Source organism: Oratosquilla oratoria, chromosome 6 (assembly GCF_046742065.1).
Source record: "Oratosquilla oratoria isolate Oo_2021 chromosome 6, ASM4674206v1, whole genome shotgun sequence".
In the NCBI taxonomy this organism is placed as follows: domain Eukaryota; kingdom Metazoa; phylum Arthropoda; class Malacostraca; order Stomatopoda; family Squillidae; genus Oratosquilla; species Oratosquilla oratoria.
In genome coordinates, this window is record NC_134782.1 from 26,317,447 (window position 1) to 26,327,446 (window position 10,000).

At 33.7% G+C, this 10,000-nt stretch overlaps 1 protein-coding gene across 1 annotated transcript in view; it reads right to left on the bottom strand.

The window, feature by feature from the left end:
* LOC143026136 (uncharacterized) overlaps window positions 1–10,000 on the bottom strand; it is a 467,263-nt gene that overhangs the window by 95,513 nt on the left and 361,750 nt on the right. The window lies entirely within an intron of this gene.

Genomic DNA, 10,000 nt, shown 5'->3' on the forward strand with positions numbered 1-10,000 from the left:
CGACCTTATTACAGAAACTGTTTATTTTGTGTTTTTTCTTTTGCCTTTCTCCATTTTCTTACATTTGATTATTTGATATTAGATCTTTTATTGTCTTCTTCGTCCTACTTTTAGGTCCTTGACTTAAATGGACCTTATTACTGGGTCTGTTTATTTTGTGGTCTTTCTTTTGTCTTTCTCTCTTTCTTACTTTTGATTATTTGATATTTGGTCTTTTATCGTCTTCTTCGTCCTCCTTTTAGGTTCTTGACTTAAATGGACCTTATTACTGGGTCTGTTTATTTTGTGGTCTTTCTTTTGTCTTCCTCTCTTTCTTACTTTTGATTATTTGATATTTGGTCTTTTATCATCTTTCTTCTCCTTCTTGCATGTTTGAGCACCGTTCCCCCATCTTCTTCTAATTCCACATTTTGCCATCGCCACTGATGCTTTCCTCTCGTTTCTCTCGTCGTTTTCCTCCTTTTATCTTCTTCCTCTTCCTCGTCGTCTTCCTTCCTCCACGTTTGATTTACTCCATCCTCCTTTATCACAGTACTATATTCTCTCTTCGTTCTTTTCGTCTTCGCTGCGCGCATTTGTTCGTTTTCTATTTTGATGTTTCTTCAATTCTCTTTTGTGTTTTTTTTCGTCCTCTGTTTCCCTTCCTTCCACACCACTCAACCTTTCTCCCCTCGTCATCTCTTCCTTCTTCCCGCTCTCATTCCACTTCATCCACCCACATCCCCCCTTCTTCCACCTTCTTCCCCGCCCTCCACCTCCTGTCCCCGTTCTCCTCCAAAAATTCGAGTGTTTCTATCTATACACAGCCTCCCTTCTTTCTCAAGAACTATAATTCTTTTTTGAAGGATTCTCTTCCTTTTCGCTCTCTATTTCTCTTTCCTTTGCTTCTCATTCCTCTTCTTATTCGAATATTTCAATTCTGCTTCCCCCTATACGCAGCTTCTCTTTTTCGAGAAGAATTCTCTTTTTGTAACGTATTATTTCTCCATTTCTTCTCTTTGTTTTACCTCTTCCTCGTATCCTCATTTGAATATTTATATTACTTTTTATATGAATACTTTTTTCTTTGAAAATATTTTTCTTTTTCTGGAAGATTCTGGAAGATTCTTTTCTTTCTTATGTGCATCTTCTTTTCATTATGAATTCACTAGGGTACTTGAATTATATCTATCTATATCTATCTATCTATCTATCTATCTATCTACATATATATATATATATATATATATATATATATATATGTATATATATATGTATATATATATATATATATATATATATATATACATATATATATATACATATATATATATATATATATATATATATATATATATATATATATATATATGCGTAAATAACCACTAGGAAAAAGTAAACTAACGAAGCAGAGCGCTTTCGTGTAATTACATCTTCAGTGCAGATACAAAGAAGGAATTATAAGATGAAGAAACAAGGTACAGAATATATGACATAGTGAAGAGGGCATTCGGAGAGGTAGTGGAAGAAGTACACGTGACGGACGTATGGGCCGTCCTGGTAGCCAACAAGTATGGGACGTTTGGGCCGTCCTGGTAACCAACAAGTATGGGACAACTGCTCATAATTTATATTACAATTCAAACAATTTTGAAATTTCATGAGAAATAAAACTATCTAATTTGTACAAACCTTGATGAAGATTAACATTTATCCCCTTACTAGATTTGATCAGACTGCATTCAATTAAATTTCTTTCTGTTATGTTGTTGTTGTATGTGATGACTTTAGCGTTATCCCAGTCAACTGGGTGGTTAAAATGGTTCATGTGGTTGAATATACCGCTAGATTGGTTTCCCTCTCTAACGTATTTCTTATGTTGATTAATTCGTGTTGTGAGTGCTTTAGCAGTCTGACCAACATAAAACTGATTACATGATTTGCAAGGTATTTTGTACACACACCCTTTATTACTATTGACAGAATTATTTATGAGCATTTGTCTTACAGTGTTCTTGTTATTGAAAACTACATTAATGTTAAATTTACGTAACATATTTGGAATATTTTGCAGGTTCTCTTGGTACGGTAAAATTAGCAAGTTATTCATATTGAAAGTTTGAGTTGAAATAGGATGTATTTACGACATTGGTACTAAGCTACAATACCCCACACATGTTCTTGATAAAGCTTACTATCGTGCTAAAAGGACATTTTACAACCTTAGGTCAACTCAAACTTTCAATATGAATAACTTGCTAATTTTACCGTACCAAGAGAACCTGCAAAATATTCCAAATATGTTACGTAAATTTAACATTAATGTAGTTTTCAATAACAAGAACACTGTAAGACAAATGCTCATAAATAATTCTGTCAATAGTAATAAAGGGTGTGTGTACAAAATACCTTGCAAATCATGTAATCAGTTTTATGTTGGTCAGACTGCTAAAGCACTCACAACACGAATTAATCAACATAAGAAATACGTTAGAGAGGGAAACCAATCTAGCGGTATATTCAACCACATGAACCATTTTAACCACCCAGTTGACTGGGATAACGCTAAAGTCATCACATACAACAACAACATAACAGAAAGAAATTTAATTGAATGCAGTCTGATCAAATCTAGTAAGGGGATAAATGTTAATCTTCATCAAGGTTTGTACAAATTAGATAGTTTTATTTCTCATGAAATTTCAAAATTGTTTGAATTGTAATATAAATTATGAGCAGTTGTCCCATACTTGTTGGTTACCAGGACGGCCCAAACGTCCCATACTTGTTGGCTACCAGGACGGCCCATACGTCCGTCACGTGTACTTCTTCCACTACCTCTCCGAATGCCCTCTTCACTATGTCATATATTCTGTACCTTGTTTCTTCATCTTATAATTCCTTCTTTGTATCTGCACTGAAGATGTAATTACACGAAAGCGCTCTGCTTCGTTAGTTTACTTTTTCCTAGTGGTTATTTACGCATTTGTGAACACACGCTCCTAGTGTTTTTATTGCATATATATATATATATGTATATATATATATATATATATATCTTCTCTTTTAAAAACCAATTCCTTTATGATATATATTTTCTTCTGGTATATATTCTCTCTACCTCTTCATAATCTCATTTAAATATTTTTTTCTTTATTTTTGTGGGGATTATTTCGTTGAAAGAACACAATTCTTTTCTATAAGATAAATTCGTTTCGTTCTGTATACCTTTCCTCTATATTTTAATCATTCTTTTTTGGGTATTCAACCTGTGTTTGTAGCTATGAAGAAATGATCAAAGAAAGATTCAGACTATTCAGTTTCACTAAACTTTCTTTACTCCACCAAATCATCCAGAGGTAGCCAGAACAAAATATGTAAAGTAATAAGTATACTTTAACATATCTGTCTTTATGATTTAATTTTCAATTCCTCTGCTTACTTCGCATGGTAGTATAAAGTATTTTTCTCTTCAATTACTCATCGATGCAAACGAATTTTTCTTCTTTGTTTACAATTTGATTTATAAATTATGTCAGCTTGTCCCAGTGGAGGTTAGACTGATCAAGAGCAGATGTGCAGCGATGTGCTACTTAATAAGGACATAAGAATAAAGGAGACTGCAAAAGACCATAAGGCCTGCACTAGGCAGCTCCGTATCCATCACCACCTGTCATCCCCATCCATAAAGTTGTCTAATCGTTTTTTGAAACAATTGATAGTTTCAGCGCTTACTACATGGTTACTGTGTCTTGGCTTTCTGAGTACCACGGACAGGTGTTCGTCAGGAACCAGCGGGAAGCGTGGGAGTAGTAGTAGGTGTTCTGTACACGTATTCTGGCTGACCCGGATCAATCTTCCTTTTGTACACTCTGATCATGCTTGTGGTCGTCTAGCCGGCAAAGCGTTTCCTCTATTTCAGGAGACTTGTTTCAAAGGATTACAAAGGATTACAAAGGCGGAGCATGCCGACAGGAGACCTTTTGGTCCATATCTAGGTCGGATGCGAAAAAAATCATAATAATAATAAAATGATAATTATAACAAAAACTATAATGATGTATGCAACAAACAAAATACATAAATAAATGCATAGGTATAGTTTCGTCGAGATGGGACAGGCTATAGATCGTACATTATGTTATGATGTACATTTCCCGTTGTATGTACACCTGTACAGAGGCAGCAACCCTCTCTGCGTAGCTCACACACACAAGCATATCGAAAACAAGAAACACGCCTACATGCACAAACAGCTGCAAACACTCTCTCTCCTACTGAATTTAATTTCATTTCTTTCTGTTACTACTGCATTTTCGTATTTCATTTTACCTACCACTGAAAATCTTTCCATCTCTCTGACAGTCACAACGAGTAAGCTTCTGACTCCTTTCCTAACTTTGCTGGATGAGATGTTGATAATCGATACCCCAAAAGATCTCCCCTATATACTGATCCAGGCCTCGAACCCTAAGTCTCCCGCCCATGTTCCCTGGCTCACGATAAATACTCTAATAAATATCCCCCCAAAAACGATAGTTCACTTTTATACACAACTACCTTTTCACATTTCCACATATTTCTCTTCCCCTTTCACAAACACCAGTTCTGCGCGGGCGGATGGTCTTTTCTAGGTAATCCATAGTCTATAGCCCGCGCTGAGGAGGATCACATACTGAGAGCAATATACACATGTTCGTACCATTTTCTTTATTTTTTTCCGATAGTGGGATGTTCAGTTTATTTTACCAATGTGTTAGAACATTCAAAACACACACACACACACGCACGCACACACACACACACACACACACACACACACACACACACACACACACACACACACACACACACACACACACACACACACACACACACACACACACACACACACACACACACACACACACACATATATATATATGTATATATATATTGCTTGAATGTGTGAAAGAAAGTTACCCTTCTTGAAGAAGCAAGAAGAAAAGAGTATAGGTAAAAACATTTTAACAACTTCCCGAAGATGATATATATGAAAAATATATAGAGACAAGGAAGTAAGAAATAGAAAATGATGGTTCCGACTATGCAATAAGAGAAGAGATCATCATGCAGAGAGCAACTGAAGAAATCCTGAGGTGTGGGAGTGGAAAGATATTGCACCAGATTACAATGGATTACGATGGCAAAGCATCCATGTCGACAAGGGACCTTTTGGTCTGTTACGACTCCGGAGGGAGAAGAAAGGAGATCAAGGAAATAAACAAACACGAAGGAAATTGATTTATGTTATCCATGATGAATAAACGAGAGACCCAAAGATGGGGGAAAAATGGAAAAGTAAACACATATCTGCTGTAAAACGGGGAAAAGGAGAAAAAATGAACTGAAAAAAAAAAATGCGAACTAGGCGCATCGAGGAAAAATAGATGAAGTACACGAAAACACAAAAGGGTAGAAAGAGGAGGATGAAAAGCGAGATGGCAAAAACCGCGAAGAAATGGAGAACCGGAACGGAGGAGAAAGATAAAAGGCCGAGGGAGTCAAGAAATATGGGTGGAGAGGGAAATGCTGATAAATGAAAGCAACAACAAACATCAAAGTGGGAATAACGTTGAGAAAAATAGAAAGAAATACAAGCTTTACAATCAGATTCAGATAGATTTAATAACTCGAGGTTAAGGGAACGATATTGAACAATAGATTTAGACATTCATGTAAAATAATTTAAGAACATGAAAGAGATCATCAGATATAACTACAAAGTAATGTCGTAACACATTCATAAAATTCAACAAGAACCCACTGTGTTGGATAAGAAGAAATGAAGTAAATGATATCCATATATTTCGATCACGGACTGTGATCCTCTTCAGTGGACTGTGATCCTCTTCAGTGATCGAAATATATGGATATCATTTATTTCAATTCTTCTTATCCAACACAGTGGGTTCTTGTTGAATCATCAGATACGTTTTAAGTAAGTAGCATGACTTGAAAATTGATACACTTGAAACTAAACTCCAAAGTCTTGAAATGTTCAGTTCCATAAATTCGCCTCTTTGGCTGTGCCAGGTTGTAGACCATCCCACAACATATAGCTTATTTATGTAGAGCATAAATATATAAACATATACACATATACGTACGTACACATATGCATATACATGTATATACATATACATATACATATACATATACATATACATATACATATACATATACATATTATACATATACATATACATATGAATATACATATACATATACATGTACATGTGCATGTACATATACATATACATATACATATACATATACATATACAAATACATATACATATACATATACATATACATATACATATATATATACATATACACATACGAGTGGTACTAAAATCGACAGCATTCTGACAGTTGATAATTTTCTTGTAGGTATTTTCAAATTTTTTGGCAATGATTCGGCCATTCGGGGGTTGAACAAAGAGATCTTCACCAAATACATCCACTTAATATTCAACGTTTCGTCTACATACAGACATCTTAAGGAAAAATCTAAAATATACAAAAATACACATTAAAATGAATACAAAAAACTTATTTTTGCATATTTCAGATATTTACTGAAGATGTACCTATATATGTTGAATGTTAAATATATTCATTTAGTAAATTTGTTCGTGAAAAATTGACAAAGAGAAGTTCACTAAATACACCTATTTAATATTAAACGTTTCGTCCACATAAAGACATATTCAGGGAGAATTTGGAATATACAAAAAAATACAAACACAAAAATAAACACAAAAAATATTTTTGTATATTCCAGATTTTTCCTAAAGATGTCTCTGTGTACTGTAGACGAAACGTTGAGTATCAAATAAAGTATTTCGTGAACCCGTCTTTGTTTATCCCACGAAAGGCCGGATCATTGTCAAAAACCATGAAAATATTATCAAGAAGGACATCAACTGTCAGAATGCTGTCAGTTTTAATACCACTTGTATACAAGAGAATCTCCCATATTTTTCAAATATACATATACATGTCCACATGGAAATACATATACATATATACATATACATATGCATATACATATACATATACATATACATATACATATACATATACATATACATATACATATATATTCATATACATATACATATACATATACATATTCGTATACATATAAATATATACATATACATACAGTATATATACATATACATATACATATACATATACATATACATATACATATACATATATATTCATATACATATACATATACATATACATATACATATACATATACATATACATATACGTATACATGTATATATATATATATATGCACATATACATATACATATACATATACATATACATATCCATATACATATACATATACATATACATATAAATATGCATATAAATATACATATACATGTACATATATATGTAAATATTATATACAATATATATATATATATATATATATATATATATATATATATATATATACATATATATATATATATATATATATATATATATATATATATATATATACATGTACATTAACCTTTAACACACTGACTTATCCAGAATCCTTTTCTTTCTGTCTCCACCTTCTCTGTCTTCTTTCCTTACACATTTGACAACCGGGCGTTGGTGTAGTGAAAGTTGATAGTTTGGTGACCGCCTCAGCACCCCCTCCCGCCGTCGCCCCTTCCTTCTTGTTGTTGAGGACCACTCACCCTGTCTAGGTCCTTAAAGCTCTCCAGATTCATCTTCCTTCCGCTCCTTCTCCTGTTCTTCTTTATTCTCCTGTTCACTAGGTCCCTTATCTTTTGTCTGACGTACACCTACACATTGATCTTTTTTTTTTTATGTATTTTCAGAACCTATGAGTTCATATGCATATATTAGGTTTGACAATACTTGTATAAACGGTGGGCTAGAGAAGAGAGATTGGTTTTAAAAAAATTAGAGAATATGGTTATTTCCGTCCCGTCCAGTTTCTTCAACTCCCTTGTCCTTTCAAGTATATGGGGTACAAGTGCATATGTATATACATATACTTTGTGGATGTAGATATGGACGTGTATATATGCTTATGCGTTTTCCTCACACAAGCAATATTCTTGATCCACGCTATTGTTCTCATAACATAAATATGATTTTTTTTTTTAATTACGGGATACATTTTCCAGCGTAGTATTTATATTACAGCTATGTCATTTTCATATGTATGTAATATGACACCTTACCCTTAAAGAGTAATATTCCGGAATAGAGTATCAGTTAGAACATTGTATCTACCTCTAACGTGGTATAAATGAAAAGTATTGGTTATTTCTTGTTCTAAAGTTATATACTTTTTCTCGTAATACATCTGTGCCTTTTTATTCTATAATTCTAAGTAGTTCCCCTAATATCTGCCTTTTTTGTAGTTTCATGCGAATTTATTTTTGATTTCTGTTACTTAAAGTGCTACTTGGCTTTCATTTTCTGTGATTCAATTTGTTTTTCTTTGACCCTGGATTCAAGAAGATTGTAACCCAATCTCATTATTTAAATCCTCAATCTGTGTGTCTTGGTCGTGAATCTCCGTCTTGTGCAAGTCTTGATTCCTGTGGCTTAAGTGCTGTTTGGTCCTCAGGGACGTTACTCAGTGATTCAACCTGTGTTGTTTTGGTGTATGAGCAAGCCGCAGAGTAATCTTATTCGTGTTTTCATCCAACCGCAGAGACTAGATTTCTCTTACAACCAAGAAACAATCACGTGAATTAACAACATGCCAGAAATCTTCAAATTCTTTCTGATGCTGTTATGATTCTTAATGTCTCTTGGCTTTCTCTGATAACCCACTTTTTTATTTCAACCTGTATATTTGGTATACTTTTGTTTCTTATGTACATATCTTCTACCTTTACCCTTTTTGTCTGAAACGTCTCATGATATTTACTCTCCTCTTTCCACTGCTGTATTACTATTTCTTCCCAAGTCAGTATGTCACGCAGTAGAAATATTTTTGATAACATTTCTATTGCTTTTGTAATCTTTTGTTCTATATCATTTGTAAACAGAGTGCATTCCCTTGCCATTGCTTAGCAAAAGATTCTTCTTTTTCCAGCCTTGCCTGATGAGCAAGAGATCCTGGTGCATATTATTCTTACAGTTGGTTCTTAACACTCTGATGTATATTTTTCATTATTCTTTTCCCGTCTTCTCGGTTTTCATCTGTCTCTCCGGCTTGATTGGCTGCTGGGGGTTTGAGCTGCTGTTTCTACTAAATCCATTTTAGCTTTTCTCTAATGAAAATTCTGTGTTCTTCTTTCCTTTAGGTTTTCTGACAAAGTTTCAGCCGTCTTTTCCTGAAATTTATCTAACACAATGGAGCTAGTTTCTAAAGTGATGATTACCTGGCAGGATAGACAATGTTCTATCTTCTAAGCCCACATATAGATACATAATTCGAAGATTGTGAGACTGTAGCTGATGACACTGGTCGATCTGTGTAAATGGACATATAAAAAGAATGAAATATGTTTAAGCTTTTTGGAAGTGTTTTCTGAGAGATATGTAAAAAAAGAAAGAAAAAAGTTCGACAATTAAGAGGTGGAGGGTGGAGTGGAGGTGGCGTTAATTGAATTTTTCTATGATGTCTCGAACGTGGTAGAGAGGGAACCTGTACTGAAAAAGTCTTCCTGCAAATATCACGCGAGAAGAAGTAGGAGATCTTCAACATAACAGAGAATTTGTTGGAAAATATGAGTTGATTAAAAAATGTAAATGAAACGGACATCTAACAGGGCATTAGTAGCCAATAAGAAACCTAAGTGAAAATATTAACATCATTTAAGGTGTGACTTTAGTATTTGGTCAACTAAAAAAAATAGCATGTCTTTTATATATTTTACCATTTATTTTTCTTAATCCATAGCGTATGGTTTTATGGTGCGATTATCATTTGTTATTTTCTTATTTGTATAATCTATTCTATGACTGATGGT